Raw genomic sequence first — 25,879 nt, 5'->3', positions numbered from 1 at the left:
GTTGTCAACTGGATCAGTGAAAGTAACTTTTTTTTTAGTTTAAGTTTAGACCAACTCCCTGAACTAAAAATGGTGAAGATGGCTGAGGGAAGGGCTAAGATTTAGACCAGCTCCCTACCTATGTCAGGGCATCAAAAAAACCAAGTTTTTCAGCATATGTAGAATTAAATAAAGAATCTCCAACTCCTGGGAAAATCCCATGATCAACTTCAACAACTGGTTTTATTTAGGGTGCAGCTGTATTTTCATACATACAGTCTTTAATAACAAGTCTATCCATAAATAGAAGAAAACTTTACCTCTTGAGTCCTTAACACAAAGGAGATGATGCAAAATACAGTATGAAGTAATGACAACATGACAGTATATAATCAAAAGCCAAACTGAAATTCATGAGTTGTTCACGGATGGATGGCCACACAGGACAATCCTTTATTGCAGCATGGTCTCTACACAAAGATGATAAACAACAATGCATGGGTTAAGTATTTTCTCACTTAAAAGTTGCACATTTAGTTTTTAAATACATTACTTTACTAGAAAACTTGTAAACGCTTCTCTTTCTTCCCATTTTTTCCTGAAACAGGAAAAGTTCCTAGTACACTGCTATATTTAAACAAGCACAGTGGATAAAGCATTCAGTCTCCAGAAAGCTGCAATTTGTCTAGCAGGAAATGGGCATGAAATTTGCTACTTCTTCATACAGCATAATCATTATGGATGTTATCAAGGGACTATACGCAACTGGTAAACCAATACCTTGGAGAACTAAGCCAGTTCCTTTCTAGTTTCATTTATGCTGCTCTACACTCTGTACGGGCACAGCAAACAACTGTTCCAGTTGGTTAGGAAGGACAGAATACTGGAGTCACAGTCCGAGGTGCAAATCAAAAGGGAAAGATCTTTAAAATAGTTCTAACACGATAAACTATACATAAGTAATAAAATAGCTCCCAGCCAGAGAAGTGTTCAACACACCCAGTGCATCAAAAACACCAACAGGTTCCTGCAGTACTGAAGTTACACCACTTGTTCTTTTGGACTAGTGTTACTCATTAGTCAGCTTCAGTATTGGCTGTGGTTTTTGCCTTGGGTCTGACGACATGAACTCGGGGACCACTTACATTTTTACTGCATATTGCCATGTCACCAAGCTGTTTAGATTTGCTCTGCTGGGAGGCTGTTTCACTCCAGGAATAGAAATTAATTAATCAGTATATTTTCCGCCCCCGTGCCAGGAAAAACATCTCTGATTAAAATGGTGTACTAAAGTTTTTGCAATCACTGCCGACATGACTATTGATTAAATGAAAGCCTTGCGAGCACTTACTCATCTTCTAGGTGTATTTATTTCATTTCTCTGAAGCTCCTTTGTTTTAATTAAAGGGTATATTCTAGACACTCCATGATTTAATATGATATATTAAAAATAAATGTTGTAAATCTAAGGTATCTTTTTGAAGCAAGTGCTTCACGTGTGATGTAGGTGCTTAACTCCAGAAGTTAGATCCTTGAAACTTCAGTACAGTGAAAAGCTAAAAACTTTGAGGTAATACTGAAGCTTCATGTTGAAGCTCCCAACACATCTAAAACTTTGCTTCCAGGCATGAACAAATGCTTCACACATCACTATGCTGAAGAGCCTCCATAACCAAATCCCACCAAGATTGCAAACCTGGCAGTGTTCTTCATATCTTGCTTGGCTACTGGATTGAGCTCCCCATTTTCAGAAGATTCCTGCCCAATGCAACTATATTTAAAGTGAACAATGGTTGTTGCTCCCTTCAGAATTTGCAGCGCAAGAACTACATTACCTGAGCCTTCAGAAAAACACAATGATAAAAGTTGAGCTGGTAACTCATCCAATATGTGGGTAACATCAAGTCCTTCCACTCCAAAGGTATTAAAGTCCCTATTTCCACATTACAGAGGAATGTCCAATATTGAATTTCATCCCTTCCAGCTGCTGTGACCCAGAAGGGCTTGAAGAAATGAAAGATTAACTGAGCAGGATCACACACACTATCCACCAGGCTATAATGCTACTATCACAGTGGCCAAGTGGTCAGAAAATTCCCCCAACAACTGAAAAGCCTGGGTTTCCAGTCTGGCTACATTTCTGTATTTTACATAATGTCTTAATGCATATAAAGCAGAACACGGAGCTGAAATTAGAAATTATCTCCCAGGAAGAGGTTGTAGCCTGCTTTAAAGATGACAGACACCATTCCAGGAAAAAATAAAAAAGGAATCTTTTATATCACTTAAGTAGAAATTAGAAAGGCACTATCCTACAGTCGAAACATTCATGGACAGTGTTCCACTTACTCTAGTACACTCAAATTCTAGGATATCGTTTCTGTACTTCAAAGCATTTCTGACTGAAGTTCAATCAAGCTGTAAGCACTTAGCTGATTTCTGCAAAGTCTGCTGCCTTTTCTTCAAGACGTGATCTAGTTCACAGTATTTTTCAGTTTTATTTCCATCCTCATCATCACAAATCACATGAAGTAGATATGGCTGGGGCCTTAAGAAGGTAGGACTTTAAAGGACCTTAAATCATCAGTTGCCTGTAACGAAGGTATTCCTCACAATGTTTGTCCACCCTGTGCTCCATCCAAAGATGGAACATCCATATGCCAGTCAGTTCCAATACTATTCCTCTTGCTAAGGTTTTTCTCACATCTAATCTGAATCTATCTTGGTGCAAATCATGCCCCCTCTAACTTGCGTACCTTTTGCTCCTGAAAACTGAACTCCAAGGCTTTCCACATTTCCTAAATGATCAGAGATCTAGAAAATAGGAACTTTCACATTGCTCTCTGCTGGACACACCTGTCAGTCCACAGTGCTTAAAAGTAATGCACTAACTTAGAGTATTAGAGATCAATTTTTGATACATTGTTTGATGCATCTTTGGTGCATTTCTATATGCAGGGAAATCAGGAAGGGTCCTGTGTAAACAGTGCCTGTAACCAGAAACTACTTAGGCAGACTTCCAAATTCACACTGCAGAATGCACAGCATGTTCCCCACTATGTTATGTTCCTATGCTTTTTAGGGAAAAATATTCCCTTTGTCACTTCTCTGCTTTGTCTTACTCGTGAAAGTAAGGACTGGGTCTCCTATGCTGGGTTGTAGCAGAAATGAGTCAGTGACCATCCATCCTTTCTCATGTTTAGGGGTCCTAGGACCACTGGACACTCAGCTAACTTCAGTGATGATAAAACCCTGCTACATAATTCAGGGAGTGTTTCCCCAATTACTAGTATTAAAAAAAAATTATGACCTCACACTTGTCCATACCTTTTCATGTCTCATTGCCTTTCTGTGCATCACTACTGAGATAGATGTTCACCGATTCATTTTGAAAAAGGAAGATAAGAGGTATTAATTATCAAACATTCTGCTATAAGCAAATTACACTAAATTAGTCCAATAATTACAAGCTGTGAATTATCTGGTCAGGTCTGATAAATGAAAAACAACAAGAAGGTTTATACACACTTCATACTGCACAATATTCTAGCTATTGCACATTTGCATGCATATGTTTCAGGAAGAATCTCCATATACATCTATATCTTAAGGCATTTTGCCTTTTTTCGTTAAGTTACCAAAACTGCATGCCATCTCTTCTAGAGAGGTCTAGAACATTTGCAAAACTTGAAGTGCGTAAGTTAGCGGTACTGTGTAAGAAAACCCTAACTTATGCACTCACTATGGACCCAATTAGTTCTTCTGTAACAGAATGCCAAACTTAATAAAGCAGAACATATCACATCCAATATTTATAATATGCAGAGTTTTAAGTCTGTCACTTTACTACTGACAGAATATGGGACATATGATCAGTTTGGACAGATCAACATCATTTGAGTGCAACTAATCGAGTGACATGGATTTACATTGGCTGAATACATTATATGTCTGGATACTACAAAATGGCACAGATTGGTCCTAGCAAGACCCCACAGTACCAAAGCAGGCAGAACCACATTGGGGAGGGCTACGTGGAAGCTTACACTCCCCTCCTGCATCAAATGATGCCTGGTCACTTCAACAAGCATTGGATTACACCTTAGTAAGAAGCCGACAGCTGTAAGGCACTCAGTACGTTGATGATACTCTTGTTACTATTTTCTTCTCTTCCAGCCCACATGGCTTAATACTTTAAGACTGAAACACGACTGAGCTCACCAGGCTCTATCAAGGTTAGGGAAGAAGTGATATGATACAGCACTACCCACCAGGCTGCTGACCAAGTCTTTCATACTAAACCTATTGCTATTATATCAATGCATGGCACTCCTTTTTAAGTTAAAGTGCTATTATTCCAGAAACTACAATTCTGGGCCTACTACTGCTGTGAGTTGTAACAGAGCCCAGCTGGTCTCCTCAACTTCTTTTTACTGGGACTACACGACAAGTCAGTTTGGTGACTCATGTTCTTTAATTCCTTATGGGTTTAAATAAGAATATACACAATTGTTGGTAAACAAGATCAGAAGCATCATCATTACAAACTTATAATTAAAAGCCAAAGACAGTAAGAGTTAAATGGATTTTTTTGCCCTTGTGGAAGTAGGCTTCCCCTGGTGCAAACAGCATTACAGGGCATGTAACGTTCATGTTGGCTGAAACCTGGGCCAGAGTATTGGAAGAGGACTCAAGTTTGCTCAGTTAAAACTGAAACAAAAACACTTATAAGAAAAATAATGCTATGTAGATAACTTATAAGATCGCAGTCAATTTTTTGTTGTTGCTGTTTATGAAGCTGACCACAAGCTGGGTCCAGAAAAAGGAGAAAGAGCAAGTGGAGTGGAGGACAACTTTACATTCTCTCTGAAAATGTAATTCAAGATGCTTCCATTGGTTATTTCCATCCTATATGGAATACGCTTACAGTGGTTAAGAGCAAAAACAGCACTAACATACAATAGCAGAATCAAGAAGTGCACTAGGTCACATCAAATGAGAAACAAATAATTTCAGCCTTTTGGAATTTATTTTAAGAAGATTAATCAAGATGACTCATTTTTATATTCATGTATATATAAATTAACTTCATTCTTTTGCCTAATGACCTCTTGGTCAAGATTCTTTTAACAGACTAAAAATTGTATTACATGAACATTCTGGAGCAGAAAAGCTTCATATTTTTATAGCCGCAAAAATCCTACCGCAACAGAACTAGTTATGACATAGTTGATTGAGTCAGCACTCATCTGACTGAACTTTGCATTCCACAAATACCAAAGATCTAGCCTTCCAGATCTAAAGATCTGAAATACTGGAGAAAAATGCATTTGTCTAAAGACTTTACTTTTTGCTTGTGTATGTTTTATTTAAGTGTACAACTATGCAATGAAGTTTGGCATTTCTTAAGCAGAGGGCAGTATTACATCAGTAAATGGTTAAGGTTACCTAATCTACAGTATGTGAAATTGTACTTCTGCAGCATATGAATACATATTTCAGTTAACTGGCTTCAGATATATGGTTTCAAGAATCAAAACGATATTCAAGTTACCACAGAAAAATAATAAATAGGAAAGCATACCACACTCCCTCCCCTCCTCCCTTCAGTAAGGAAAAATTTTCTTGGCACTTTATCCCATTACTTTTACCAAGCCCTTTTCTGAACTTTTCTCAAATTTAATCCCAGAAGGTTTACTCTTCTCTTTATTGTATGTCACAATTACCAGCTCATTAAATATAGCTGTACAAGGTACTCTGTCCACTATTATTCACTAAAAGTGACCATTTGCTTGCTCCTTTAGGACCTGGCACTGAAATCCACTAACAAGAATAACTACTTCAAGTTTCTCTTTGATTCCATGATGCTTTGGTCCTTTCGGGTCCTATAATCCCAAAGCGCTCTACTGATGCTGCTCCTCTTAATGGAAAAAGTTAGAGCTGAAAAACCTGCCAAGAGATAACATTCACCAGCAAAGGTTCAATCCTAACTCTTCTAGTAGTTTGACATTTCTGTAACATTCAGAAGCCACTTGATCACACAGACATTATTCTTTACCAGGAAAACAGTTCACATGGAGAGTATTATCTGCTCCTAACTGACATCTTTCAATAAATGGAACATTTAATTAATTTGGTCCTAGGCCAGTCTGATCTTTTTCTTGCATGAAAACTAGCGACATCTTAAACTCTTTTGGCACTGTTTCTTCTCCTTTCCCCCTCTTAAGAGGAACTTTATTTGTTTACAAAATTAATACAAGAAAATCCAAGCTGGTATGGTGATACATCATTAGTTAAATATATACCACAGCATAAAGAGCATTAGTATAGAGATAGCATTGGAATTCAGAATTACATGAAAGTGGTTTAGGAAGGATAATGAAAATCACCTGGAAATTGGTGGGTTTTATGCTGTGGGCTGTAGGATCAGAACAAACATAATGCAACCACTTTGTGTATCACTACAGAAAGTGAATTTTCTACAATTAACTGACTTGAAAGTACAGTGTAAAGGGTTATAAAAATGCTTGAATGGTATCTATAAAAATGCAGATAGTAAACAGTATATGAAGAAAAGAGGCAAAAAGCAAACCCAACAGCCTACAAGAGTGTAAAAATTGCATGTTACTGAACAGAGATAGACTTGCATAACAAGCAAAGAAAATGTGATTTGTGAGTTACAGTAAGTTGCAGAAAACACTAAAGATAAAGAAATGAAAATCCAATGAAGATGACAGCATCTCTTTGGGAGATTCACCATGCAAAAATATAAAAGTTATTTGGCATGCATTACACATGTACCATCAGGCAGATTTATGTAATGAGTTCTGACAATAATAAAAAGACAGTATAAAATGGGGGTTACTTGGATTTACTCCAGATCTACAGTTCTGTCTGAAAATTGAAGCAACTTCCAGATCTGAATAGTTCACTGAAGAGACCTAGCACATCTCCTGTTTGAAGTAATTTGTAATGCTACATAATGACTTCTAGCTGTTGCAGGCTCTCTCAGCAGCTGAAAGAGCAAGCCAGAGCCTGCATTTCTTTGACAAAAGACAAATATGGCCAGAGGCCTTTATAAAAAACACTTACACCTGCTTAGAAATATGAAGCTCATATTAATGCAATGGAGTCTACAGTGAAAACCCACAGACAAATGTTAATAAGGTAACACCCATCCATGCTACATATGCCATAACCACAAGTCCTTCTGGTTTGATGCACAACATCACATGCATAATCCAGGATCCTCTCCCTGCAGGAACAGCTGAGGCTTCAGGGACTGCGTATTACTACATCCAGCCCCAGAGTATGTGGTAGATTAACTGAACAGAACCTGTAATTAGGGCACCACATGGAAGTCTAACAGATGCTGAAGAAAAAAAAATACTGCTAAATATCAGTGTGGGACTCATACTGATACTCATACTCTGCTTCTTAGACATCTCAGTGGAGCAGTCATTCCCTTTCATTATCATTCTAGTTTAAAAAGAATTAATCAATATAATCCCCATTACAAATTGATAAGCAATAATGCAGTTGGCTATAAAATAGTAGACAAAGTACAACAGGAGCTGACGATAAGCAAAAAATAGCTAAAGAAGAAACAAGGATAGGCTTTCATAGGCATCAGTGCAAGGCTGAAGCAGTTCCACTATCCTGGGGCAAGTTTGTACTGGAGTTAGAACGAGCACAAGCCGACCCAAAGGACAAGCAAGCAGTTTAGGATACTTGAACATTAAAGGTGGAAAAGTTTATCATCAGTAACTGTAATATATTCTGTAGCACTATCAAAAAGAGGAATTAATAAGGTAATGAGATTGTCAGTGGTGATGGCTAAAGTTTGCATTGAAATGACAACTTAATGCACAGCCAGTATATTAGACTTACAATACTGTATACATTTTGAAAAAGTCATCTAGAAAAAAGGCAAGAGGGCTACAGTGACATTATATAGGTGGGGGAAAAAAGAGGTACCCCAAATCAGCCGCCTCTGAAGATGTGTTTTAATTCTAGAATAACAGACTGGCAAAATCAAAACAAAAAACAAAATTAGGATACTTCTGTTCAGCATGAAAAGTTTCTTCTGCTGAAGGTATCTCACATATCAAAGAATAAGGCGTAGTAAAATTGTGATAATTCTTGAGGAATGAAGAATGAGGGGAAAAAATGAGGAAGTAAGAAGATCTTTGAACTGCTCTGAAGTAGGGCACCACAAAGCTGATGATATAGTACTGAAGATAATGGGAATTTTGAAATACAGTTTACTTGCTGTATGATTCCATTTAAGAAAATAATATCAGAGAGTTAAGCTATTGAAATAAGTACACTAAGTGACAACTAGTATACATCTTTGCATGCTTGTAACTGGTAACGAGTCAGAAGTAAATAGGAAAACAAAGACCTAACAGTAAGAAAGTCTTAATGGAAAGGAATTATTTTATGTGAAAAGAAAATGGAGAGTATGAGACTGTAGCAATAACTTTAAAAGTGGCAAGGGAGCGAAGACGAAAAGTGACGGAAACAAGACAACTGGACGTAACTACGTACTAGAGGAAAAAAGTCATACTCCAATCCTTTCTTTATACCACATGGCATATAGAGGACAGTGGGGACTATCATGGTGTCAGCCACCACTCAGTTTAAGTGCCAAAGTAACAGCATTGTAACAGGGACCACAACAAAGCATGCAATGTTTTATACAAGAAGTTTGTCTTTTAAAAAAACAGCATTATGAGAAATTATTGCAAAGGATGTGTTTCAAAATGAGGAGACAGAGCAAAGATGTTTTCTAAGATGATACAAATACAATATATCAATGATCAGGTGAAAAAACCTCTGAATTAAGCAAAACAAATGATCACATCTTATTTTCCTTCTCAGTAAAGACACTAACTTCAGCTGTGCTCTTGGATGAAAGAAACTAAGAATTAAAAAAAAAAATTCAAAACAGACTTTAAAATTCACCCTAAGGAATGCTTCTCATTCTTTCAGTTGGCAGATTTGTCATTTGAAGCAATACAACAATTTGCCAAAGGGAACAGACCAGGCAAACATGCGTGATTTCACAGATACAGTAAGTCATGCTGTAACATCTTTTCCCGAAATATCATATTTAGTATATTTTGTAAAAGGATAACAGAATAAGAAGGTAACAAAATTAAGTTCTAATAAATTCTACACTGAGCATTTCAATCAAAGATGAATTAATTGATTATGGAATACTAAAAGCACCTTAGTTCATCATATATTTCTTAGTTTACTCCATTTATGGGGAATCAAATTTTTTAAAAAGAGGGAAAAGAATAAAAGTGTGCTACAAAGAACTATGAGGGCTAGATGGGCTCTGATACTTCATCCAAACATTGGATTATTTTGGAATTTCTGAGTTCTAGTCAGGTAGAGATATCACTTGTTTCAGTCTTACAATGGTCTAACACTCAGAATTTGAGCGAAGAACTTGCATACACTGGTACAATATCAAAACCTGGTTCCAATCATTTCATACTTTATAATTTCAGCAGTGACACCTCTATTTGCTGACTTGAACATTTTTTGCCTTATGAATATTTGTGTTAAGGGGCATGTGAAATGCAAAGATGGTATACTTCATTTGCATTCCTAAAGTAAATGTTTAATATTCTGGTATACTGGAATGAATTTCCTAAATGTTAACTGATGCTATTGCAAATTGCTACAGGCATAGTCAAGGTGTTTCAAACAACTGAGATTTGAAAACAGTTTAGCAGCTGGTCAGAAAACCATTTGCCATTCCTGTTGTCCCACCTGTAACAAGAAATATTTATCTTTTCTTTTGCTTACTGAAAACCTAGTAAAAGCGATGTGATTTAACCTAACAAAAGAGTATATTCTCCTCACAAGCCTAATTTCCTCTCTTCACTTGAGGACAGGGTTCCTTTTGTGCATGTTTGAGTCCAGGTCTGATTTATGCCATGGATGTCATTGATTACATGAGCTGAGGATGTTCAAGTTGCCTTGCCACTCAGCCTCTCAAACATCACAAGCATATCTTGAAATAATTAAAGTGAAGTCTAGAAAGAAACTCATGCTTTGAGACTCCAAAATCCTGGAGGCTTAAGACTTAACCAGTGGTAGGAAGCCTGAGGAGACCTGCAGACCAAACTAGGTCTCCCAGACACCCTGCTGTACAAACAGGACTCTGGGCACTCAGGCCAAGCGTCCCAGAAGTCCTGCCATCCTCCTGTTGTACAGCAGTGCCCTGGAAGACAGCCATCATTAACAGCCTACCAAACAAGATGACAGCAGATAAAGAAAGCTTCCAAAAGATATTTGCTTTTACTGAAAATTTGTTGGAAGAAATCAATTTCTTTTAAATGCTTGCTTGCATGAATATCTCTTCAGTCAGATCACCAACCAGCTGCATAAGAAGCTGAAGAAACCAATCAAAAATAAAACCATTTAAACAATTAATACCTCTTGCTTACTCATACTAAATAACACACAAGAACACTAATACAAGACAGCTACTCACAGAATTACAAACTCAGCATGACAAAATGAGAGAATCTACTCATATTTGCAAGACAGACCGCATAACATGCAGAAACAATCACTGTACATCCCTATTCATAACCTGTTCATCCACTGGCATATCCATTTTCCCTTCAATTCCCCCTTTCTCCTCCTCTGCATACAACCTGGAGCTTGCTGCTTCTTTCTTTATTCCAAGCCTTCTTTTCAGTCCTACCCCACAACATATAGAAAGCTGGGTTAAAAAGAAAGATCAAGTATCCTTTCTACAACCTTACTTAATGCTTATTGCATATGTATGTGTTGTCAGTGTGTTATAATTTTGGGAAGGAAGAATCACTATAGCTGTCATGGTAAAGCTGTGGCTTACCTTCTTATCCTTTCATTTCTTTGTGCTTCTTACCTTCAAGTAGATTGCCTCCAACTGCTCTTTCCCTCATATTAAAGTCAGAGTAACTTTCGGTATTATAATTACAACAGCCATTGCATCAACCAAAGAAGAGATTCTGCTTTTAACTTTACAGCATCACAATAGTCTGAATACAACCATGCAAAAGCCCTATCTCTCTCACCTGAAAAAGCTCTTTCATGTTCATTTTGATGCTGGATTCTGATCAAGCTGCTTGAGCTGAAGAAATTCTCTGAAAAGGGCTTTGTAGATTAATAATGCTTTTTGCCCTGGTTAACTACGAAACACTGAGTAGAGAGACATGGAAGGTCTGAAGTTTACTTATCAAGATAAAAATAGAGAGTGAATTTACAGTTCTTCAATTCCAATGAAGCACATATGCCCTTTCAAATACCTCAAACTGGCATAGACTACAAGGAACTGTGTGCTGTCTGTTAAACCCATGTGTTCTAGCAAAGCAAGAGACCATTCTAATCTAAATCCTAAAAGGGAATTTTAAGAGGGGTAAAATGTTGCCTATGATTTTAGAAGTTTAGCCTGTATCTACAATACCTCTAAAATATTAAATACCATAAATCTGTCTTATTGAATTCAGCTATTCAAGACTGTTATTAACAACTGATTGTTTAACTGCAGGAAAGCATACAGTGTTCCTCTTCCAGTTTGTAGGATAAGATGTGATACTTGATTCACATTAACAATCCACTAGAAAAATGTCAAATTCACAGTCCAAGCTGAATAGGTGTGTCAGGGAAAAACGCACATGTCCATGGGTAAACAGAGAATCACGTTGTCCAGAACTGTCATTCCAGCATTTTCCAGGAGCACTAAATTCACTTACATATCCCTTGAGGCATCAACCATCACAAGCTACAGGATGATGGATGTACAATCTCAAACAAACCCTACTGTGATTTTAATCAAATTACAGCAGACATTTTATTTTTTGCAAAGCCTCTACACTGTATTACTTGCTTGCTTCCGGTGATTCAGCAGTTTATTTTTCAATACAGTAATCCCTCCATAAGACAGTTTCTCATTCCTTTTAAGTAGTGCTTTTGACAGCAGCTACCCATATCTTCATTGTTTAAGGCTCTCTCCCTTTTTTATTAAATAGAAGTAGTTTATCTCGGACATACTCCTTTTGCTTTTGGACTCGACCACTTTTACATCCGCTAGAAGACTTCATCTTTCAGCCTTTTAGGAGTTCAGGAAGCATCCTTGCAATACACTTTTCCTCAATACTTTTAAACTTGACCTGGCTACAGTATTGCAGAAATTAAAGAAGAGAGAAAGAATACACAAAAGAGGAAGCATAAAAGCTCAGAAGAGAACAGGCAGTGACACCTGCCTATAAGCCATCTGTGAAATGTTCTTCCCAATATCAGAAAAATACATATTTATTATGGTATTTACAGGGGGCTCCCTCAACAAAACTGCCAACTGACTGTTTTTGTTATTCACCTAGAAGGGTGCAGAAAGTTCAGTTAGTCACTGAACAGATTTGATAAATTGGCATGCAATAAGTACATTAGTTAAAAATGCAGCACTTAAAGCTGGGAGAACTTAGACTGATAAATGCTTGCCATATGAACATGATGAACTTTAAAATTAAAAAAATCCCCCCCCCTTTTTTTTTAAAGTGTTGGAATTAGATTTAGCCAGAGCTCGATACTCAAAACAAAATAGGCAAAAGTAGCTGCCAGGACTTGCCCCCTTTCTTTCTTTTTTTTTTTTTTGGGGGGGGGGGGAATACATTAAAACTTATTGCTTGGTTTAGGGACTGTTTACTATAGTAATGAACACCAAAAATAGCATATTCATTCCCTTTTGCCATGATCACCCAGCAGCCATTAGCTGTTTGTCTTAGAAAAAATAATCCTTGAAACATGTCTCGCTAGTGTCCAAAATATGCCATCCATCATGTAGCGTGATAAATTATTACAAGCTCATCTATAGCATCACTTCTAGTGATGTTTTATCATCAGAGTTACTCCCCCCTTAATCAGAAGACTCATGCAACATGAAATCAAACAGTACACCATAATCTAAAGTTAGGAACCTTGAAAAGGTTGGAAAATAGCAATTTGCACACAAAAACACAAGGTTTAGAATTGCCATCATAAACCAATCACAAGCAACAGTAATAGGACTATTGTCAGAATACATTTATGACATCTTAATCTTCTTGTAAGACCATGATAATGTCTTTACAACATCAACCAAGTGCAGAAGAGTAGATTTGCTTTAATATAAAAATAATCTTTGTATCAGACTTCATGAACATAATGACATTGCTGACTTACTAGATATTCTTCAGTGGCGTTTTCAACCCCATATACACATACAGGGAACGCAGACAATATATAACTACAGTTCAGACATTCTGGAACACAGTTATACTTGAAGTTTTATGCAACTGCAAAGAAAATTCTCACCAAATTGAGTTAAACATCTAATAATTAGGTAGTCTTCCAAAACCTGCTTGCAAGGGACTTATCTGGACAGGTGCCCATGCCTTTTAACATATCTTCATAATAAATTTTGTTCAAATATCTGATTGATACTTTTGTATTCATCATGTTCTCATGAACAAAAGTCAAACCACGAGTACTCCATCATAAATATTGTTTTTGCATAAGGAAAAAGGAAGATTACTCAAATTAATTGCTACCCTGCAATAGCTAAGCATGATCTAAATAATATGTATCAAAAAGCTGTCATTTCATTCTGCTGTAAAATTAGTGAACCACCTCTGAGGTACAACTTCAAGGAAAGCAGAAGCTGCCTGTCTTCCAAAAGACACATACCACTAAACCCACCATAAAATAGCAATTTTGCTAATTTAGTTTTTGAAATTACTTCAGAATAACTGATTCAGTCCCAATTGTTTAGGCTTTCCACATAAAGGAAAGCATTGGTGGCATCAGAAATCCAACATAAAAGAAGAAAGTATGTAAGGAAAGGGCTGGCAGAGAGGAGCAGAAGGCACAAAGAGAAAGGAAAGAGACCAGGAGCAAAGGAAACTAGAAGATAAAAGATAACAGGATATTGCAAGACTTGGGAGAAGTAGAGGGAAGAGGACATGGTGGCAAATAGATCCTGGCAATAAGGAGTCCTAAAAAGGAGAGTTATTTTCAGTGGATCTTGAGAAGCAGAGAGAACCCTAGAGGACACTGGCAACTCATGTGTCTTTGAAGGAGCAATCTAAAAATGAAATATAGTAGACCTGCCTGAAGTACTCCACTTATACACACACTGACCAATAGCATTTCCTAGTGAAGTTTGCCAGCTGGAGTGAACAGCAGTTCTTTAGATTCAAGTAGTCAATATCTACAAGACATCCATACGCAAAGTGAACAGGAAACTACCACTTTGATATTGAATGCCAATGGAAGAAAAACCCTACAGTTTCAAATCATGTTGTAATTAATTGCTCTACAGACTATAAAGCAGAAAACATATCCATTATAATTTTCTTTCCTAGAGCTATTGTCCAACAGATTCAGTATTCCCATGCAGAAAATGACACTTTCTCAAACACAACTGTACAGTATGTCTGCTGGTAACATTTCTAATTAAAATTGCACTGTAATGTCTGATCACTGAATGTAAAGCACAGATGCTACAAGCTTTCTAAGATGACTGTTTAGCCTGTAGCTGTTTTAATTACCTTGACAGGTAATAAAGTAACATTTTATAATTATACCATTAAAATGCACAAATATTTTGTTTCAAATCTGTACTTACTGAGTCACTTCAGGAAACCAAATCCAGGTATTGTTTACCTAATGGGCCAGAAACAAAACTCTCTACTATCACACCAAAAGATCTATAAAATGTCATATTTAACTAAGGAAATGCACAAAGGAGCCCAAGAGTGTTTGTATTAAACTTTAATTAAAATTAAAAACATATATATGCTTATGTGAGACTAACCAGCAGGCTTTGGTGAAATTTAAATCCTCAAACAAGCAAGCTTCAGGCTCTCAGACCATCCCATTTAATGCTGGAGCTGCACAGAGCTCCATATCTTCCCTCAGAGAAAGATTCCCCAGTTGTGCTTTTCAGCAGGACCAGCATTGTCCACAGTCTTGCTGGAGTGCTGGGTCCTGCGCTGGACTTCCCAGTACAAGAGAACCATGGACTTACTGGAGCAAGTCCAGGAGGAGTAAGCGGTTTCCTCTTTGCCTTGCTTACAACTCAGCAACTACTGCACTTTCCTTAAAAACAAGGATTTGAAAATCCACCCCTCCCTTAAAGCTGAGAAACATAAAACCTGAATTAGCACAGTCCCTGTAAAGGTACTTGAGTCAAGCACAGTAACATGCACGACTCCACGCTTTCCTAAGGAATGCGATTTGCTCAGTTCTCTCAAAGGACAGATGCCTATTTCTAGGTGAATAAGCACACAGAGGTAGGCTACTAGCCAAACATCAGATCAGCAAGGGGCAGATGTTAGAGAGAAAGTTTATACAAGCTCTCTAGTCATTACAACTCAGACTTCTTTACCTGCATGTGGTTTTGATCAGTTTGCTATTCTGACCTTTTCCCATAAGCCACACAGAGAAAACAGAATTCTGGTTCACACTACTGTAATCTAAATATTACACATTGCACCACCTAATTTTCAAGTGCTTGCATTCTTGAAGTACTTATTCACACTTAATTTTTTAATACCACTTCACTGCAAATGCCACACAGGTTTGTATCAGAGAACTGAGGTATTTAACACATTCTGATTACATTCTTATTAATGATAGTGTTAACAAAACAGCAAACTGTTCTGTAAACAGAAAACAATTTCCATGCTTCTGTCTATTGTTCTATCAGTGTTCACAAGCCAGTAATACTATGCATATACCTGTCTACAGTCTCTCACATCTACTATCAAACTGACACATAAGGATTTTGAATGCAGAACACAAGCACCACAAAGTCTGCAACCTAGAAATAATATCCCTAGATTCTAATCCTGAAGTTCTTATTCAGGCACAATTAACTGAGGCTGCCTAACTCTTCAGAAGTACTTTTCATCAGCAGATTGAAAACATTTCCAAATGAAATAGGTATCAGTATCACTTTTTACCAGTGGGAAACTGACAAGTCACCTGAGAAGGGGCTTAGAGGCTAGCTTGGGAGTCCTGTCCAAAGGGATGATGAGTCCATTATTCAAAGTTATCTTTTATATTAAGAAATAAGCTTTTCCCTTCATACCACTAGAAAGTGATATATCGCAAAATTTATCATACAGTCTTTGAAAACCTCAGAGATAGCTTTTCAAGTTTAAGAAGGTCCAAGTTGAATAAGAATAGTTTCCTTAATCTAGAGCAGTAATTCAGTTAGCATTTTAAACACCCATAACTGAGGAGAAACTTTTGAATTACTCCAGGAAAAAGAACAATTAAGAAATTAAATATTTTGATGACAAGCTGTCTACAACCTCTCAGAAGAGATACAGCAATGATGTCTAAGACTAAGACGACAGACACAAGGGAAGCTGTTTTAAGAGATTCATTCATTTTCACACTTATTTTAACATATTTCATTGTAAGCTCTGAAGAGGTTTTGTACAGGTTCTTTCAGATCCTTTCAAGAAATCAGAATATAATTCATATTCTGAAGTATATTCTTTTTTGGTACCAATTTTATCTGTGGAGATTGGCTACATCAGTCAAGCTTGGTGAACTACAGTTACCGAACAGGTCAAAGACAATGCAATAGGGATTTAAAGCAAACTGCAGCAAGAAAAGCACATCCTTCTACTCTAGACTATACCAGGGCAGCACACTCTGAAGAGCAAACTTTTTTACACTTAAGTTTATGTACAATACTGGATGCTGTACCAGAAAACCCAGAATTTTGGGTTATACAGGACAAAACATGCCTGTCAACTAAAAATATTGACTCTTTCAGACTTTCAAACTTAGATGCTATAAAAATGATCAAGTTTCAGAAGCACCACAGTTTACACTTGAATTATCAAAGTAAGAGTCGATCCTTCAATGATTAACTGAACACCGAATTTGAAAACCACAAAAAAAAGAGGCAAGTCAGAATACACTAACAATATACTTCTACAGCATTCTGTAAAAGGTTCATTCACACATATGTTGTTTTAAAACAATGGTCTATTTACAAAAAAAAATTTTCTGAAAGCAAGCTGCTGTGGGTTCCATGTTTTTGATTAATCTTCCGAAACACAATTACTTAAAATGCAATATATATTAAAGAACTTAAAAATGCAGACTGACACACTTTCAGTTAAAAAGGTAAACAAAACCCACTGCCAATGTATTGAGAAACTAAAGGGGTAGATTCTTTAGTCTAAGTCAAGCAGTTAATGCAAAGAATATCCAGATAGTTAGTGGAATGATTTAAGACTGTAGTAAAAAAATGAGTATCAATGGACAAATCAAAATTAGTATTAAGGAATCATTACATACCCCAGTGCATATGTAGCCTTCAGTCAAATTTCCAGTACCTGAAAGAATGCATATGGAAAGTCAGTTACACTGATATTTAAGTCACTAAATTCATTCTTATGCATGCTAACTTTGTAAAGAAAGAGAGGCTGTCTTTGATTATTTTTAGTTTGGTATTTTCAAAGTACTACAAGATAAAAAGCAGTAAACTGGCCAGACACTCCATAGGATTTTTCCACCATGTGATTCACAGCTTTCTTCTACTTCACTGAAGTCTCCTTCTCAGCAGGCTCTCAGCAGCACTACACCATTTCCCAGCCCATTGCCTGCTGCATACAGCACACGGTATCCCAGAGTTCACGACTGCTATCTGTGGCAATTTGAACCTCATTTTTTCAACTGTGAGGATTTGACTGCAGTCTGAAAAACTTTTTCAGCCTTCTGAAGTCTCTCGGTGAATCCCCATTTTTTACCCAATGCGCAGATGCTCTTGGTCTGTCAAAGCCACCCAAAGCCCCGGCTTTTCCCTCCATCATCGTTACCTCAGTGTAACTGTTAAACAGACTAACCAACAACCCTAAACTCAAATGGCTGAGGCATGCTCATTCCCCAAGAATTTCCAATGCAACAATTAGATAATCCAAGTTACTTGCTAAGCAAATTCTGGAAAGTAGAAATACAACAGAAAACAATATGCATTTTTATCATATAGGTTCACACACTCAGTAGCTGGCTACATTGTGGCAGATGCTGAAATGTGTTTATGAAATCAGAATTGGATGAGCACAGTAATGCAGAAGTACTGAAAAAAAATGCACGATGCTTTTTGCACCAACTATCACAACTATCAATACAGCCCAGTTAGAAGAGGCACAAAAAAAGCCTGACATTTTGGCCTAAAAATAAATATAGGTCATCTATTTCCTAACTCAGGTTAAGTTACAGGTTGTATTATTTCTTGTAATGAAGAATTCCCTACCAACAAGGGTACCACTCCTGCTTCTATTGAAGTCTTAAAAAAAAAGTTGCTGTTGAAGCCACTGAGAATACAAAAGGCTTCTAAACTACATCCACTTATCAGTTTTGCTGAGTGAGTTTTTGTACTAAGGAATTACATTACTGCTAGTCTACAGATATTATGGGTACATTTAACAAATATGTACCACTGATAGGCAATTAAAAGCTTTTAGTAAGGACTGGCTGTGACATTTTTCAGTCTGCACTTGAATTATGCTGAAGCTGAAAGAGAGTGCTATGCACTGGCTTTAGCAGCTTATCTTTGATTTTGCATAGCACTAGTTTTCATCCAAATTTGCTGGATGAAAGTTTTCTTCCAGTCCAAGCACAATGACTTGATGGGGAGCATGTGGGATCCAATAATATAGCTCTGAGAAGAGCATTCACAGAGAAAACAGGCTTCAAGGAAGCCAGAACCAGATGGAGTCCCACTGAAGCGAGCACAACAGACAAATATTTGACATTCAGAGCTATGGTAAGCAGGCATCAAGAAATGGAGGGTTTCATACCAATCAGAAATATTACTCTATTTACTGTAACTGTTCAAGTTATCACTTCAGTCATAGAAAGCTTAAGAGAACAATTTATACAAGTTAAGAAGTGTCCTAATATCAGTGCTGCTACATGCTTTTAGACACTTAAGAATCCATCTCTTGTTACTGAAAACAAAAAAGAAAAAGCCTTCAATTTCTACTTTGAAAATTCAGATCTTCTCTACAATAGACTCTCTCTGAAGTACCACTGAACATGCATGCACATATGTGGTAGAGTGCCAAAGCAGAATATAAGCCTTCACAACAGCAAGGTTTTTAAAAGGAAGGTGCATTTCAAGAGTAAATTTGAATAAAACTGCAAAATATAGAAGTATTTTGGAGACCAAAAAAATTTTAGCATTTGAAATTAAGCAAACAAGTTTAATCAGGAATAAAGGAACAAGCATGTTTAAAACTCAATGTTAAGCATTTTTTCATTTCAAAAATGCCAAAATGGCACTTGAAAAATGCTGTGGACTTGGATTGGAGGGATTTTTTTTTTTTTAAACACCAAACTTGAGATATTCCACCTTCTGTGAATCTATCTTCTTACCTTTTTAAATTAATTCCCACATATTACATTCTTCCTTGTTTTAAGTTCTCTGCTCTTACACAAATTCTAGTTTTATTTTTCCATTGTTTTCCTTAAATTTTCAATTTAACATAAGTCAACTCAGTATAGTGTGATCCAAGTCTACATCTCCATCTTTTTTTTAAAAGATGTTTCTCAAATTGATCTTACGAAAACTTAAAGGCTTCTCTGAAGGATTTTTTTTTTCTTCGTTGCAGGCTGTAACAATGTCAATGTTCTGCCTTCATTGTTAAGTACTTCACTAGAGTCAGAAAATATACCTTTGGGAATTAGCTTCATTTCTGTGAATCCACATGTATCTTTATAAACTGATGTTTCTTAAGAGATTTGTGACCTCAAGATGCCTTTGAAATAATATTCTCTTCCTTCCTTTCTAGGGTGAAAGATAAATTCAGGATAAATTCACTAGGCATTAAATAGCAATCCATAATCATTGACATGAATCCTATTGTAACAGCACCACTTCTCAGTCATAGAAAACCCAACATGAGCACAGAAAATCAGGACCAGATTCTACCAAGGATCTGTGAACCTGTCTGTAAAAAGCAGAGGTGCATAAGCTAAAGAAACTTTAAACAAATTCTTGCAAGAGTCATGAGTCCATGATTTTAACCTTACTGCTGTATACAGTTAAACTAAAAGGTCAAAAACAACACAAATTCAAAGGGATCTGAATGCACAACATGCCCTTAGGCCTTTAGAAATCTTCCTTAAAGATGAATTTAATCGAAAAAAACACACAGAAAAAAAACCCACACTACACACACAGGATAACCAAAGTCTCCTGAAATCCTCAAACATCAGAGAGAGTGCTGCGTATTTATCTGGGTTCTTGATTTGCTTTTTATTTCACCATGTTAACTAAGAACTTCTTAAAAAATCCACATATACTAAAATCAGAGATGATAAAAAGGTATTTTCATTTTACCTTAGAAGTATACACTCAGATTTTTCCTCCAACCACCTTTGTTCCAGTTCCTCTTACTATAGCCAATAAAAGCATGGAGTCATGTTTTCACACACACCCATTCCATTAGATTAGATTTTTCTTTAAAGTAATCTGATAGGGCAGTTGCACTATCAGATGTTGGATCAAAAACAGCCAGTTGGCTAGCCATAAACAAACATTCAACAAAAACAAAAGGTCCAATAAAATGAAGATCCTACCAAAATAAAACACCTCCAAGAACACACAGACATTTGGCATGAAGAAAAGGTGTACATTACAGAAGATTAAAAATGGAGTATTTGACATTTAGCATATCCTACAGACATTACAAAGGAGTTAGCTGTGCATGAAATGTATACTTCCCTGCAGAAATATTAGGTTGATGTTAAAATTATATTCTCCTAGGCAAGAAGTGCCACAAGGAATAACACTTCCCCCTGCAATCTTTCAGACCATGACCCATCCCGACTTCTGCTAATGTAGGTAGTATTTAGAGGTAAAAATGCATCAAAGAAATTATCATTAGACCTACAGAGGAAGAAGTGCTTTCTTACAAAGAAACAACTGTCCCAAACAAGACCTTCAGAAACACTGGGGGATGGGGTGGGGTTTCTAACACTCACATGCATAATTGAGGGTTGGTTGGTGTTTTTTTTTTTGGGGGGGGGGGTAAGGTGCTCATGCAGGACTCTGGATTAAGTCTTCATTTTTCTCTTCTCCCACAATCTCACCAAATGCACTTACCACTAGTCTATTACTGCTTACTTCTGTTGGAACTGCTCACTTTAGTTAGATATTCACTCAGGCAGGAAATCTGATCTCCCTTATGCCCACTGAGTGCTACAGCCACTGAATAGTTCTGGGGCAAAAGGAAAAGGACACTGGTTAAGAAATAGCTGCATTGTAACTTCTAATTAACAGATTAAACCAGCAGCATGTACTTACTCAAAGCCTTGAGAATTTACAGCTTCCAACAACAGAAATGCTTTCGTGAACAATTTCTTGAAACACTCTGCGTTGTCAGAGATGTACTGACTTGAAAAATAGGAAACAGGCAAATGCAGAAGGTTTTACTTTCAGTACAGGATTTCATCCCAGCAGTAATTGCAAAAAGCTGAATATTGCTCTTTGTAGTCATGTGTTTGAGATGGTGATTAAAGTAATTGCCCTTTATCCTCACAAGCTGCACTGAACCTGGATTTGCAGGCTTGAAAAGCTAATGCATTTAAACTACATTACCAGCAAAGCATTCAGCAGCACCCAAGCAATTTTGCTAAACAAAAAACTTCCCATTGCTTGGGGGAATTGGTCATAGCTGCCAATCATTTCAAACACACACTTTCTTATCCAGGTAAAGAACATACTAAAACTCATACCTGAGTAAAACAAAACAGTGCTCTCCTAGGTAACATTATGTAATGCATCACAGTAAAAACTCAATTTAGAAGCTTCAGTATTTTCTGCATCCCTTCTCAAGAACTTGGGAATGCAGATGAAGTCATCTCCAAAGGTGGAGACACCAACACACTCGATGTCATCAGGTCAGTCATCACTCCAGTTGTTCTCTCAGCTATAACTTGCAAAAAAGCCTAAAAATAATTCAGTTTTAAGTGATCCTCATTTTACACAAAAAATAGCATATATTTCAAGTAAAAAATTCACTTCAGGACAAAAATAAAAAGACACCATTTCAGAGAAATGCTGTTTAATGGCACAAAAAAAAAGAAGCGTTTTTCAAGTGAAAGCAATTCTTTGGGATTTGGCCACCAGAACTACTGATGAGGGCCTGAAGAACATTTGATCTAGTCTGCTGCCAGCAGAAATCCCTATATTTCTCTCCAAGTTTATATTGACACACTAATGCAGACTGAGCAGAAAGAAGCTATCCCACAGAAAGTTCAGCTGAGTTTCATATCCTGGAAATCTATGGAGTCTCAATTAGTATAATGCACAAATACTTATATTCCTAATGCATTATCCTCAGAGTACTTACTGTCTATACAGTAAGGGTAATGCTATCTCCCTATGCCCACTTCTGTCCAAGGCTCAAATCTTCCACTGAGTCAATGCATCTAAACATCTCTGATGTTCTGGTAAATATGTGGTTACACAGAAGTGTCTGCCTTCCTCAATCACCTTCCTTATTCTTACAGAAAGATCACTAAAAATAAGTCAAGACAACCTTTAGAAAAGGGGGAAAACCCCAACTGGTTGACAGCAGGAATGTCATTGGTGCATCAGGCCCTGAAACCCCCAAACAAAATTTCCCTTTGATCACCTCAATCATGTATCAACTCATTCACTGATTTTATTTTTCTCCCAGCCCTATTCTGGGCCTATGTTCACCTAACTGGCCTTTTCTGGCACTGTTTTGTACTGCCTGCAGAACTGACAGGTTAGTCATGTTCTGATTTGCTGTCATCCAAATGCTGTTTTTAAAAGGAAGCTTAAATCAGGAAGTTTTGAGACTTTAAATCTCAAACTAGGCATTCCAGAAGCCCTCAGAGTACAGATTTGTCTTTATCTGAAATCCACTATAAATTGTTTAAGCATTTCCTTGGTGTTGGTTTCTAATATGAACTTGATACCCTTCAAACCTTTCACTCTCTCTATAAATGCAATATTCTTTACTTAACAAGAAACTGAAGAACAGCAAGTCTGCTAGCCTACAGGCTTATTAATATCAGTTATTAAATAATCAAGTGCTTCTGAACCCACTCTTGCTTATTTACATTTTCAGCAGTCCTACCAACCTTCATGAAGATGTTCACTGATTTGCTCCTATTGCTTTCTACATTTCTGCTCCAGAAGAACATTTATCAGAGCAAACCCCATGCCCACCTGTCTTTTCTCTAGTCCCAGTTCAGCTGTCCTCTTGAAAAGAAAGCAAGAGGACACTTAACTCTGAAGCATCACCCAATTTTACTACTTATGTCAACAGGTGACCAGTGAGTGGTCCAGCAAAGAGGATGGACCACAGCATTAACCACATTTCCTTAGAGAGGCACACAACTTGCACAACAGGGAAACCACATTTTATTCACTCTCATCTGCCAGCTGCAGCTGATATACTGTGAAGCCCTTCCTCAGTAACATTTGAATCCTTGGCTTGCCTCCTATTCATTAATTCAAACATTGTTATTAACACAATAGATTGATGATGGAAGCTAAACGGAAGAGATAGTTTTCAGAAATTGAAATATAAATCCAGAATATATTTGTCAGACATTTCCTGTATATTTAAGCATTGTTTAGTGAGTCAGCCAAAAGCATTTTCTAACTGTAATCTCTCTCATGCAAAAAAAGAGCTCACAAAGCCTAATCACCATCATAGCTCTCCCAGGGTTTGATAGGTTTAACTTCAAAGTAAACTGTTGCCAAAATACAGATCTCATGTGGTTTATTCTAACAAAAAGTGAAAATTAAATGTATCAAAGTGTTATTTTGAGGTAGCAGAGTATCTTGGTCTCATCAAGTGGAAAAGAGCATTACACATTTATATTGGATTTTTAGGGTTTATAATGCAATTTGTTTGATGTCATTTGCTTCACAAATGGAAAGAACACTGACCTGTATGACTGCATATTGATAACAAAATGATCTTTAGACACCAGAATCCTTTGGAGAGATTGTGAAAGAAATCTGGAAATGATTCACCAGCTGGTTCGTAAATTGAACCTCTAAGCCACATAACCCTTAAAATTGTCTTCTATTACTTAAAATAGGCTTTCCCGCTGCATCAGAACAGGCTCAAAATATACTGCTTACCAAATATACATAGAGAAGGGGCACAAACTTGAAAAAAATGCTCTTCAGAAGCTATTTTTCAATTGTAAAAATACAGACAAAGAGTCAATGTATCAGTAAAAAGCCCAAAATAACTACAGGTAACCGCCTCTGGAGAGGACAGTGTGTTCATCACCTTTCTACTTTAAATGCAAAGTAATGAAATGCATTAAATTGTTTTGCATTGTCTGTGAATGATACTCTAGTCTTTGAGCTGCTGATTAAGAGATTCTTTGCTCATTTGCATACAGTACATCAACCCAGCCACTTATCACAAAAGGTTATTTAACAGAACATGTCAGGCTTCAATGATACAAATGGAAAATTCACTGCAGATACAGTCAGTTCTGTTTTGCCTGTGTGAGTTTTTTCATTACCAAGATATTTAACTTCATTTTTGCAGCCGACTACAGCTTGTCTTCCAAACAGCAAAAGGGAATGGGTCATACTAACTCCTCACTGAAAAAAAAACCATTTTATTCACCACCACTGAACTGCAAGTTTATAATCATCTTAATTTTTAATGATATGTCAAGAACCACGTAGTAGTTCTAATGCCATATGAGACCCAAGTTTAACTCCTCACCCTGATCTTTCGCTCTGTAGAACAGAAATTGTTCTCCCTACCACCACCAGGCAACAAGCCACTTCACTTGCAGACATCTAAAAGAGCAACTTGGTCCCCAAACCCTAACTAACAGTTTCTGAAACACCAACTTCTTCCTTCAAGGGCAAAGCCTGTTTTACAAAAAACAGAGGGGACCATCTAATACTTCTGTATTTCTATGCTTTCTTTTCAAATTTCCATTTGGCAGTTTATACAGCCTCACTTTGCCAAAAGCCTTCATCAGCTGAAGGGGACAGCGCAAAGGATATTGTTTAAAGTCACATCCGAGCGATTCTTTGGATGAAAGAACAAGCAGAAGTTAGCAGTATACCTAGCAGGGAAGTGAGTGGACCATTAGTTCCCCTCCAATTCTTGTTCCATCACTCTTTGTTATATTAATCTTTTCTTACTGGGATTGAAATGCCAGAAACCAAAATCGTATGTCCAATCAGCAAAATCTCTGATCACTTGCAACCAACTACAAAATACCAAACAAGAAAGATGAGTGACATCAAAAAAATCCCCACAAAACAGGCAACAAGTAACATCTGCACAACTTGTAACAATTAGGAACCTTGGTGCTTAATTTCTACTTTGCATGTTATAGCATTTGATTCTTGAGATGACAATTTAGTGCATATTTGCAAGCTATGTAGTCACACAGTTCTGTTTGCTATAAATGAAGGCCTTAAATATTTACTGCTAGTAAACATTTTCAACTTTAAGCAAGATTATCTTACTAATACTCAGCAATGTGAGATTTTGTGACCTTTTGCGCTGAGAAATAATCTTCTGCAAAAAGAAAAAGTGGATGTATGCCTACATTCTATCCTTGCTGGAGCTACAACTCCATCACCATTAAATTGTTTTTCTTTAATTTGTTCCCTGTCCTTATAAACCAGGTGACATTTCAGATCGCCCACATATTCCCTCAACACCATGTTCTCCAAAACAAGGTCTTTTATTTTCTAAGCTGAGTACTTACAGAAATTGCTAACTTACATAACTAGGTCACAGTGCACAGATACATTAAGTCTTCATATGATTTCAAAGTTAAACATAGGCATATC

The 25,879-nt window shown here is 36.9% G+C and overlaps 1 protein-coding gene across 1 annotated transcript in view; it reads right to left on the bottom strand.

Annotated features, from left to right (window-relative positions):
- The window catches only part of LOC106497361 (contactin-4), a 344,686-nt gene extending 327,221 nt beyond the window's left edge, over nt 1–17,465 (bottom strand). Inside the window, exons 1-2 of the mRNA XM_013958278.2 lie at nt 17,347–17,465; nt 14,651–14,688 (exon numbers count right to left, since the gene is read on the bottom strand). The gene's annotated coding sequence lies outside the window, so the exon portion shown is untranslated. The remainder of the gene's footprint in view (nt 1–14,650; nt 14,689–17,346) is intronic.
- Between the last annotated feature and the right edge of the window lie 8,414 nt (nt 17,466–25,879).

The sequence above is a fragment of the Apteryx mantelli genome, chromosome 12, assembly GCF_036417845.1.
Source record: "Apteryx mantelli isolate bAptMan1 chromosome 12, bAptMan1.hap1, whole genome shotgun sequence".
Lineage (NCBI taxonomy): Eukaryota > Metazoa > Chordata > Aves > Apterygiformes > Apterygidae > Apteryx > Apteryx mantelli.
The sequence above is the reverse complement of the archived record's forward strand: the minus strand, read 5'-3'. Positions and strand labels throughout refer to the sequence as shown.